The sequence below is a fragment of the Leuresthes tenuis genome, unplaced genomic scaffold, assembly GCF_036924035.1.
Source record: "Leuresthes tenuis unplaced genomic scaffold, fLeuTen1.0.hap1 SCAF_7, whole genome shotgun sequence".
In the NCBI taxonomy this organism is placed as follows: Eukaryota; Metazoa; Chordata; class Actinopteri; order Atheriniformes; family Atherinopsidae; genus Leuresthes; species Leuresthes tenuis.
This window is the reverse complement of record NW_027325361.1, coordinates 19,267,862-19,277,094: the sequence shown is the minus strand read 5'-3', so window position 1 is coordinate 19,277,094 and position 9,233 is coordinate 19,267,862.

The following is a 9,233-nucleotide window of genomic DNA, read 5'->3' as shown; positions in this document are numbered from 1 at the left end:
AAACTATCAGCATAGTATGATGAGATTAGAGAAAATCAGTGCTTTAAAAGGGGGTTATAGAAACTTTAAAAGCCTGTAAAACGTATGTACAACACCCCCCCCTTTCCAGAAATGTTTAACATTTTTGAGAATGAAACAAAAAATGTAATTCGTTATTTGTTAATTTGCCTAAACCTTTATTTAACAGATGCAAGCACAAATAATTCCCTTTCAGTGTCATCACCAGCCAAATTCTTATTGGCATTGGCTTATTGGCGTATTTATAAAATGGCGACGATGCTAGAATTTGACACAACAGTACATTAAAAAATTGGGAAAGTGGCAGAGAAAGACATAAAAATTTAATAGAATAGGCATGTTATACTTTTCTGGAAGAGTCTACCATTAGCAGAATATCTAGTGACCGGTGAGGGTGTTGGGATTGGGTATCAAAAGAAAAGCTATTAAAAGCCTTAAAAGTCTTTTCAAGCAAGGATGGGTCATTGCTCACAACATCTGTAATCTCAGTCGGAAATCTCTGTGGGTAAAGACAGAAACCACTGTTGCCCTCAGGTGGCATCACAAGAGAAACCTCCATGCAACCATGATCAGTGTAGCCACGCAGCTTTAGAAGTAGGGTGTCACTCAACACAGTCCACTGCTGCATCCAAAAAATGTATCTGGAAACCATATTAAGGGTCTACTGGCCAAAAACAAGAAAGACCATCCAAGCTGTTAAAAGCAAAGAACAACAACAACAAAAAAGCCAGTGTTTGTGATCTTGTGCCAGTGCCCCTGGCATATGTGTTACTTGCACCAACATAGCTTCATAGACACAGGGTGTGAGTTTGAATGGCCTTCTACTGAAGATCAGTACAGATTGCTCCGCACAACTGTAACCATCAGTATGTTCTGTCTCCAAACAATTAAAAAGTATAACAGTGATGTAGCAAAATAGTTAACACAACTCTTTTTACAGCTTTCTTTTCTTTGTCTTTTCTTTTTTTCGGAGTATGTTACGGGTTTAACACAATGAAGTTGGTTAATGAAAACCCAGAAAATCTTCTCCTTAGTACTTGGGTCTGTTATATAAAGGTTGTGATGAATAAAGAAATAACAGATAATGGAAAGTTTTAGTTGGATTTTACAAAACCTTTCCTGAAATGGGTTTAGCATATAGTTTCCATTATTATTGCTAAGAACCACTCCTACTGGTCTTCCCTGTCTGTAATGGGTGTGACACATGTTGCCTCATAAAATTTGATTTAGATGAATAGCTTCTGAATTCTGCTGGTGTTGACTTGACAATGTTATTCTTAAATTTTACAAGCAAAAATATACACTGATTGTACACATTACTACATATTAATTATCCCACAGTTACATACAGATCATATGGTTTTATAACCAACAGAAAATGCTAACAAAAGTGTAGCTTTGTAAGGTCTTAACTTTTGATCCACATTCTGGGGTCACTTTAGCTTTTGTTACCCAGAACCCTCGTGGAAATCCTCGGTACAAACCGTCTGGAAGAGCAGGCACATTGGGAAAACAGCATGGGATTGGATGTATCTATCCCATGACCCATCACAGATACACTTCAACTGATCAGATAAACAAAGTTCTGCCACTGGAGCCAACTGTTGAAAAGAAATCACCTAGTTCAACTGTCCTCACTCGTAAATCCAGCTCTAGCTGCCCAAATAAAATGCTGATTGGACTGAACCTTTGTGTGTCAGCCACAAACGGATAGCTTGGTCTCTGGCAAGATGGATTTTGCCATAATTGCGATGGCAAAGGTTTATCTTATCTCATCTTACAAATATCCCAGTGGTGCTCTCACCACCACTGACAATTTCTCTTCATGCTTTTCCAGCTAGATAAGAACACACTCTAATATGTTTTGGTGTACAGTGTTTCTGTCACTGCCACAGTATTAACATTCTACATTCTGAAAACCTCTGTAGAATAAGAGTGTGGTATCGATCTAGGACAGAGAGGTGCTCAGGCTTTGTAAAAAAAGTTTGGTTTGAATTACTATTTGTTTTCCTTGCACATTGGTTCTGCACATCGTGTGTGTTAAAAGGTCATTTTATTTGTTGCTGCTAGGCTCAGTAATGCTTTTTTTGAGCCACTTAGTGCTCAGTGCTAAGCCAAGCAGCTGAGGCAACCCTCTTGACATGCTCCCTTTCATCACTCTTTTGCATAAAGCAAATGGCTGCTCTCAAGTGACCATACAAAACTGTGCAGAAATAGAGTTACAATACACACACTGTGCGGCTATAGATTGCAAAATGTGAGAACACCACACGAGTCAATACCTAAATGAAGAAAGATGCTGATGTGAACACAGATGTATGACTCATATCTGCAAGAGTTGACATGCAGGCAGGTTCATGAATCTTAATAATCAGAGATGAGAATCAAGTAGGTTGAATGGCACTGGAGTATTTAAAGCAAACCATCACACTGACAGCGATGGATACAAGACTCTCACCAACTGCTGCCAAAAGACTATATCTATCTCCCATCCCCTCCTTTTCATCCTGAAAGTCTGTGAGGTAGAAAATAGGGAGATATGAGGAGGTGGGGATGGAGGGAGATAAGCTGAGGTGGAGATAGAGACAGGTGAAAGAGGTAAGGGTCATAGCACATGGTCCTCTCGCCCTTCTCTCGCCAATGTTTTATTAGCCCTGTCAGATTGTAATTTGCCCAACGGTAAACATACAGAACGGGCTTAATTAAGAATTTTTCAACGGGGATACGGTCAAGTCCGGAAACATTAGTGAGATGCAACCGGGTGTCGTAAAGATTGATTGAGACAGAGGATGGAGGGACGTGGATAGAAACAAAGGCTGGAGGGAGGGGGGTGGGAGTGGTGTGTAAGCTACAACGGAGGGGTATTCTTGTGTTGCTCAGGGCAGTAGGGTGAGATAAGTTTGGAAAGATAGGGACAAACGATTTGTAATGCATTAACAACCAGGCTGTGCAAGGCAATAACAAGGACGAGATCGGCGTTAAAATGTTTGACATCCTGCTTCGAGATCAATGCATCCCGGACAGGGCACACAGGTGTAGGCCGCACATTCTCCTCAACTACCGGTACAGATAACACACGCTCTAACGCGCACATACAGCAGCCTCAACAGGGCGCAGAGCATGTGGGTGGGTGCATGAGTTAACAGCCTTCAAACCTCAAGGCGATGTGTAAGAAATAAAAAACAATACCTATATCCACAACAATATCCGCAGGTAAAAGCATCTTTAAATCAAAACAAAGAGAGGGAGCATCTGGAGTCGATTGTTGAGAGCTGTGCGGACTGTGCAAAAGGCCAGTGAACTAAAAGAGTAATGAGGCTATCCATATCTCCCCGTGGACCTTAAGTTTGCATTCAATATATTATTTACAACAGAATTTTTACTGAGGTATAGGTTCCTCTCAGGGGTGTTTAAAGACTAGTGCTCTAACTGTGTTCCATTGGCAGCAGAGTTGAGAAAAATGCATGCTTGTCCATGTTAACAAGCCTCTGTATGTATGCATAGCCTTAAATGATCATGTTCGATTATAATGGAGGTACAACCTTTGGAAGACAAGTAAAATCTTCACTGTGTAAGCCAAATAAAGGTCAACCTTTTAAATAGTGCCCTCTTTTCATGCAGTAACTGGCTTCCTGCTGCTTGACCTTGGTCTCGGCCTCCAATGCTTTAAACAGGCAAAACTCTGTGAGTCTTTGTGCTTCAAATCTTTGTTAACTAAGTGAATAATCAACCTGATGTTATCCCAAGCAAATGCAGGCGGCCCCACCACACTTTATTAAGTGGTTTTAACATACATGAAACAGAATTTAAAGGTTGTGTGAGTATGTAGTGCATAGTTTGGCGCTGTTCACGTTCTCTGGTAAAATGCACAAACATTAGCTTCAGATGTGATATATCTATGGGTGTGAAATCAGAAATTAGATATTGACTTGGCTTAAAAAGTAGGTGTAAAGATGTGGCCATGATGCTCAGATAGAAAAATTTCCAGCTTTCAACATATATATTCACGTAAATTAAAACTCTAGATTGGACTTGTTAAATTTTGCATCAAATGCAGCATTTTGGATGTGACGCATTTGTCCGTAGGCTTTTTCAACACTGTCTCCTACAGTAGAGCAGAAGGGTTTTTTTTTATGATAAGCCCCCCCTTCTCCTCTTCTTCCAGCCAGAAAACACACAAGCTGCTGTAGCCTGAGAAGTCCCTGCTCCCTTTGTCTTTGTAGTTCAGCATCTCTCGTCCAAAACCCTGAAACTTCTGGGAAACAGGGAGGTCTCAGTTCTCTGCTCAGAGACAAACGCAAGCAAAGACTCTTTCTCCATCTCTTTCTGATGCTACCTTTCCCTCCATCTTTGTCTCTGCCTTTTCAAATAGACTATTTGTCATCTCTGAAATAGAGCATTTTAAAAATTCAACCTGGAGCCAACCCCCACTCTAACTCCCCTCTATTCTCACTCTCAATTCCCCAGACTCTGGCCAGCTACGATCAATAGCCTATTGATCAACTCTCTCCATTCCCATTACACACCAGTGCCCAAAGAGCCAACCATTTTCCCTGAAAAGCTGATCTGGACCATATTTGCAATGGTAAGGTTTCTCTAATTTCAATGAGTTATTATTAAATGCGTACAGTGTGTGAATGCGTTGGTGCTCTGTGATGCTAAGAGGTGAAAATGGCAAAGAGAGCACCTAACTGAATGCAGTTACCTTCTAATTGAAAGGTATTGTGCAGCGGTAAAGTAGAGTATGGCTTTCCACTTAAAGTAAAATAGGAAAGGTGAGAGCCTTACCACATGCGTAGAAAGTAATTCTTTTCCCTGTAGTTTCTACTTCATTTTTCTCCCCCGCCCTCAGTTCTTTCTCCTCGCTTACTCTCCATAGACAATGCTATGGGCAAAATCAATACCAGAAAGGGAAAAAAAAGAAGGCATATTTTTAGCCTGTTATTATATGAGCTGTATGAGAAAAGCAGTGTTTGTGGGAATGACAGAAATGCCAAGGTGCTGATGAGAGAAAGATTGGGAGAGAGGGGTACAAAAAGAAGTGAAGGAGTGAGAATGATAGCAGAGCCGGGCCGTAAAAGGGAGTCTAATGGAGATGGATCAAACGAAGGTGGAGATAAGATGGGGTAACAGTGAGAAAATGGCTGATGTCTTGACCAGCAATGGAGCTTCGAGTGGTTGGCAGGAGCACGGCAGCAAAGAGATTTTATGAGGATGTGTAATCCTTATGATCAAGAGCAAGCACACTCTCATTTTTATATGTGGCCCTCTCACTATTCTTTTACAGTTAAGTGTTGTTTTTATTGGGCTTTGTCAGCATGCATCATTAGAAAATTAGTGCTCCCTTTCTCTGTGTTCGCACTTATAACTCAGCATCGCAGCAACGCTCTGCCTTCTTATGCAGCTTTGCTCCACCTCTGTGCTTGTTGGTGCTCTCTGTGGATTGCTGTATACTCAACACAGACTACACCACAGCCCGCACTTTCACTCCTGCTGCCAATGGCTTTCTGATGGACTCCCTCTCCCTACTCTCTTTTCAGGCTCGCTCCTGTGCCGCTGTCAGTCAAGCTCCAACCTTCCTCCCATTGGCTGGAGATGCTTTGTTGATCAAATAACGGGCTGTCCAATTGGCCAGAGAGCTCACTGGGGGGAAACAAGGGATTGATTTATATGTGGTATTAGGAGATCAATTAATCCCTATTGTGTGTGCCAGCACAGATAGTCTGATGTGTCTTATTTGGTATGGCTTGTTTCTGCTTGGCCAAGATAAGAGTCTCTCCCATCATATGAGCAACAAATCAAATCAAATCGAAAGGGATGATGGCATGCAGAGGGTTCCTCCCCAGGCTGTGGCTGGCTGATCACAATAAGGAAAGACCATCAATAACAAAAGTAGTCTGTGCAGAATAAACAGCTCATTCCATGGCTGAGTTGTCTGCCCTGTTGCTATGACAATGCAAAGTGGGGATATGAATGTTCCAAATAACTTGACTCCTCTCTTGACTCTGTTTATGATTGATTAATGGTATTCAATTCAAACAATGCAGAAATAGCAGTGTGCATGGAGCCAGAGCTGCAGACATTGCAGCCAAGTGTCACTGTAAAATCACATTGGTTTTAAGTTATCTCAAAGGAAGAAATTCTCATCATTTACAGTGAATTATCTTTAGGGTGGAACTTCTACACAAGAGTTAACCTACCCTAACCTCATATTCAGTTACGAAAAAATAACAGACAATATTAAAGAGCAGTTTTGATAATTACTTAACTATGTAAGGGATTTTTTTGGCTTCCACGCTTGGAGAAATGAACCTTTCCTGCTTTTTTACATGTCCTACACATTTATATGCTCAACATATTTGCATTTTAGACTATTAGTTAGATAAAAAAGAAAAAAATAAGTCACTTGAAGACATAAACTTGTGCTTGAGATGGGCATCTCGCATGATTTTCTGACATTTAACTGACCAAAGTCTCAAGGAAAGGCTTGAGGCAGATTTATCAATATCAGAAGTATGTATCAGTTGCGGCACAGGCAACATGCTGCTTTTTAATTGTATATGACCCATATAAGGAACAGTAAGAACCCAGAAGAAATGGGGAAAAAAATGCTGCACTGTACATTTCTAGGAGGGGAGGCAGTCATAGCCACGGGAGGAAGGAAGACGGGTCAATGGACCGATAGTTGCCGATACTAACTCCGGAATGATGGTGAAAAGAAAAGGTAAGAGAGACTGGGGTAGAAGTGGGTGCTAATTCCTACTTTTCAGTTTAAATAAAGATTGGAGCTGGATAAAAGCCATTAAGGGAGAAATCAGACAGGGCATGCTATGTAGGACAAGAGCTGACTGCAGGGAGGTGAGTGGTGGGATCGATACTCAGTCGATGCGCTCAACACCCAGCTCCACACACACACTTGCACACACACAGGGGGCATGTGGTATTGCCGGGCATCTGCATGTTTGTGTGAATGCGTGCGCGTGCGTGCAGCAATGACTAATGGAGAAAGAGAGGAAGCCCGAGGAGAAAGAACGCTTGCAATATACAATTAACTCTCTTTTGAGTGAGGGAATATTAAACTCTGGCTGCTTGTGCAGACTGTAATTTGTGGTGATAAAAGTATTAAAGCAAAGCACTTGGACAAAGATGGAAGGGTGGACAGCTGTAGAGATGGATTTATTTTCAGAGGCACTATACAGTTAACAAAGATAGATGTTTCAAAAGAGCGTCTTCAGCCCAAACTGAAGCCTCAATACGACTGCAATCACTCTGCATTCTGCCCTCCTCTCCTCTCTCTTTCCCTTCTTCGTCTCTCCCTCTTTCTTCATTCCCCCCCTCCTTTTTTCTGTCTCCCTCTGCCTCCCTTCCTCTCTCACCCTCTCTCTGTAGAATTGATTGACTATGTCTCCTCAATCCATCTCTCTCCTTCTGTCGCTTAGCAACGGGTGCTCTATCGGGTGTGGAGGGTGGGAGTTTCACAAGGGGAGGGGTGGGTAGTTGGGTGGAAGAGAAATAGTGTGGGGGGGGGGGGTATGCAAGGGTAGATGGGGGGGGGGCTAAAGCCAGTTGTGATTCCACATTTATGATACACTGATACATATTTTCCTTTCATGCTTTATAGGTGATGTTTTACAACTTGGCTGATGAATACAAAAAAAAAGATTTAAGATAACAAGTTGATACTAGAATGTAAAACCAACTATTCTATCTCAAAAAAGAGGAAAAAAAGTGTTTCAGTTCTAACAAAGGGAAAAAAAATGGTTTGATGTTGGAGCCAGAATGACTAGTAGGTCACTGTTTCTGTTTTGTGTGTCTGAATGTTACAGATCCAGCCAAGCCGTCTATCACTTCCCCTCAAGCTGTGTCACTGTTTCATACAGTGAGCCGTCTCTGTGAAAAATACAAAAGCACTGCAGAGTGAGCCTGCACTTTAAATGTAGGTACGCCTCCGCTTTTCAGTCTCCACAGAAGAAAAAAAGAGAATGAAAGAAATAACTTATAACTCGCAGCATATTTTGGTTTATAAGCACCACATTTGATCTACTTTTTAGGTCACCAACTCTCACTGTTGGTTTGAAAGAAATGCAGGATTACTGCGAAAAACTTTTTCATCTTATTCAGTTTTTTTTCAAACCCCTCTGTCATGCATGAGAATTCTTGCTGTGAGCGAATGCCCGAGTATAATTCAAAACACAAACGTAAAATGGTCTGATGTACAGTCTCGGATTTAACATGCATGAGGGAATAAGTGGGGAAAAAAAGGTTTGTGCACTAGGCATTGTTCTGGTTTTTAAGGCCTTATCCTTTTGATCTACACTTAATGTCTGATCCCCTTTGAGGAAGATGTGTCGGCTACTCTTTAAGCCTAATAAATCCAGCGTTAGCAGTACTTAAGAGGGAAAAAGCTGCGTGGTTTAAAACCAGGAGGGCAGTGGGAGAAGAACAATGAATAATGCTTTTAACTAGCTTGTGAGATAATGCATACACATTATAATCTATAATCATTCTAATCTGCAGCCTAGGAGGCAAAGTGAATGTATGGATATTTCAGGCCTATAGGCTACAATATGGACTATGATCCCTCTAATCCACAACTTAAGAAAGTGAAGAAAAAAAAACAGGTATGCAGATGAGTAAAGAATCAGAACTGTTCCTTATACAATATATGCATGTTTACATGTTTGGAAGATAGCAGTTATTTTGCTGTATAATAGCCTCCAGTTAGATAGCTGCATTCATCCCATATGCATAAAGATCACAAGCGTTCCACCACACTTCTGTGGTCAGTCAAATGCTGACAGTTTATGGTTTATAACAAGAATGTAAAACATTAAAAGTGAAACAAGAGGCACGTCGGTTCATTTGCATCTGCTCCATCTGCAGTCTATTTTCTGATCAATTTAATGACACATCTATTACCAAATCATATGGACATGCAGTTAGTAGGAATGTGGAAGCCGATAAATAAATAGACAGTGTACTGCATGAAGACCACGAGCAAAACAGCACATAAGTCAAACTTTTAGAGTATGACTATGTAACACACACACACACACACACCCACACACACACACACACACTCTTCTATGCAGATTAATTATTTGAACAAGCATGAGGCAGAATTTTGATTTAATTTCTGTGCCACTTCATTTCTGTTGTTTTATTAAATGCAAATGTTAGTCTACTCTGTTTGACCCTCCTGTAAATGATGGTTT